Source organism: Lacerta agilis, chromosome 10 (assembly GCF_009819535.1).
Source record: "Lacerta agilis isolate rLacAgi1 chromosome 10, rLacAgi1.pri, whole genome shotgun sequence".
NCBI classification, from domain to species: Eukaryota; Metazoa; Chordata; class Lepidosauria; order Squamata; family Lacertidae; genus Lacerta; species Lacerta agilis.
Window position 1 is genome coordinate 43,214,931 of NC_046321.1, and position 2,836 is coordinate 43,217,766.

General features: G+C 42.1%; 1 long non-coding RNA gene across 1 annotated transcript; it reads left to right on the plus strand.

Annotated features, from left to right (window-relative positions):
- The first annotated feature begins 322 nt into the window (after positions 1-322).
- On the plus strand, positions 323-2,033 carry LOC117054405. Its single transcript, XR_004427488.1, has 3 exons — positions 323-368; positions 1,383-1,481; positions 1,729-2,033. It is a non-coding gene; the product is annotated as an uncharacterized LOC117054405 (long non-coding RNA).
- The last annotated feature ends 803 nt before the right edge of the window (positions 2,034-2,836 follow it).

Here is a 2,836-nt window from a genome sequence, read left to right on the forward strand (position 1 = left end):
AGGCTTTCAGTAGCCCAAACAATAGTATCACCAAAAAAAAAAACCCTCATTGTAATTTGTGGATTTGAGAGAACACTGGACAGTAAAGGTTCAGTCTTATGTACTCTTTCCTGGGAGTACACTCCATTGCTGTTAGTGAGTCTTACTTCTGAGTCATGTAGGTGATTACACCGTAAGGATTTCCATGGACATCCTGATTCAGTATTTACTCCCTCCCTCCTTCAATTAAGACTTCAACTTTCTGCGGGTGTTGATGAACCATTTTGTTTTAATTTTTGCATTTAATCAGTTAATGACTTCGGGGCGTGGAATGTCACTTCTGAGCCCTCAGATGCTGCTTATCTAAGGAACACTGCACCTTTCTCTAGGTGAACACTATATTAGATTAATAATAATAATTCATATGCAGGACCTCTATACATAGCATATGTTAATACCACGGACTTATACTTGGATCTGATCAGCTGTGATGAACGGCTATTTTCTCCTGTTTATGTAGTGACCAACGACAATCATTTGATAATTCATACGTACGTATCCTTACACTAAAAATGGATAGCATCTACCACATACTCAAAATCACTTAGGTGCAATGCTGGGCCCACTTAAAGCCAATGAGCTGGTCACTGCTTTAAGCCCCATTGGTTGCACTAAGATGTTTGTGATGTTAAACTCCCTAGCGTGGCCAATGAGCATGGTGCTCATTGGTGCCCTGCTTGCCAAGAGTGTGCTTGAACTTCTGGTTGTTCCTTTGCAGACACATGTCCACACCTGATATCACATAATGTTGTCAAGCGTGGGGCAGGTGGGCATGGAATGGGGGAAATGGCACAATGGCCAAATTAGGATCCCTACTGGGCCTAGTTAGGTTTGTGGACCAGAGATCCCCCTCTGCTGGTTTAAAGGCACAAGACTCCTGCCAGAAGAAAGGAGGCTAAACATACTGTAGGCTTATAGCATGAGATTATGATATTGATGTTGTGCATGTGCCATCCTTTGCCTCAGACACCATTTATGGTTTATGGACACTCAAGAAATTTAATCTAATGGCTGCTGTGTTCCCCTCGCCTTACAAATGACAGTGACTATCAGTGGTTTTCTAAAGTATTTACACAACTTGATGAAACCACAATAGTTAAATGTCAATATGTGCAGAAGGCTTAATAGCCAAGATATATTGCCTATTACTTCTGTGTATGAAGTTCACCCATAGACTGTAGAGGACATTTATTTATAACCCAGAGTGGGTTAGCTCATGCCACAGCTCCCCGTGGTACTGATAATGATATAGTAGAAGCTGTTTAATGAAAAGATGCTCCCAAAATCAAGTTTGGGAAGGTGTTTAAAAACAAACAGTTGTTGCTGTATATTCCTAGATTCAGAGAGGAAAGGAAGTTTAATTAAACTGCCCCATCAAGAAGAACTGTAATGATGAAGCATGATTAAAGTGACGTGGCAGAAACTGCAAACAGAACAGGAAGGTGAGCAGGATTGTAGAAATGTACTTTTAAACATCGCTTGCCTAAGACAGTATATTTATTGCACTGTTTAGATGGCTCAGTACTGCTATTCTGAAAATTAAAAGTGAAAAATTAGATTTTGTTTGGGAACCGGGGGTGTTTCAAAATATATTTCCCCCCATGGCATTGTAGAGCATTGTATTCTCTGTACACACTTCTTGGAGCCTCAGTATATTAGATTTCTTTCTTTCTTTCTTTACTGGCTTAGAAAATATATTGAAACAGAAGTCAAAAAGTGGAACAATGAGAAAGAAAATGGAAGTTAATTATTGTCTCTCATATGAAGGGTCAGCAGCAGCACCCAGCATCCTTGGGCAGCTGCTTTGGTGGGGACAATTTGCTTCAGCAAAGCCTACCAGAAATACCTTCTCTGGGTTCCCCACTTTGCCCAATCTCCTCCCCAGACTCACCAAGAGCAGGGCCTTCTCATGCAATTTCTTTCCCATCCAAACTTTCACCAGTTCATAGCACCTACTATGCAGGGGTTCCGCTTAATTTTTTGGGCTGTCATCCAGCTCATGACTGTCTGCAGACATTGGTCGAGTGCCTGCCCAGCTTCACCTGGTTGAGATGATAGGGAGAAATGGATGATGTCCGCATGCTGGTGACACCTCACCCCAAATTCCATGAGTACCTCTCTCAGTGGTTTCATAGAAATATTAAAAAGCATGTGAGGCAGAACCATCCGCCATGAAGCCAAGCGGACTCCCTCCACACTCCCACACCACTTCTTTCTGGAACCAGCCCCATAGGTAGAAGTGGAACCATTGTAATTCTGGGACTCCTACTTTCAATCCACTAGAGGTTCAATGGCAGTGGTTCTCAAACTCTTTGCAGTGTGGGAACCTTTTACTTTAAACAAAACTCGGTCAAACCTTTGCAGTAAATTCTTTTTCAACTTTTTTTTTAAGTGTGTCAAGCAAGGGAGAGCCAGCCAGAACAACAATTTTAAAAAGCAGCAATGCCGAGACTTTGAAAAACGGCGCTTTCATTGCCCTGATCTCATCTAATGGGAGCAGTTTCCATCACTCCTCCTCATCTAGCCAGTCCCTGACACACATTCTGGATTAGTTGTAGTTTCCCTTTAAAGGTTTCTTGGGTTACCAAATTGGTCCCTTGCCACCAAAAGTTGGAGACCCCCACTCTACACTAACCACAGTACTCCAGGATTTCAGACAGCTCAACCTGGAGATGCAAGAGATTTTATCTGGGACCTTTTCCAAACTTCTAGTTACAGGTAGGTAGCCGTGTTGGTCTGCCATAGTCGAAACAAAATAAAAAAAATCCTTCCAGTAGCACCTTAGAGATCAACTAAG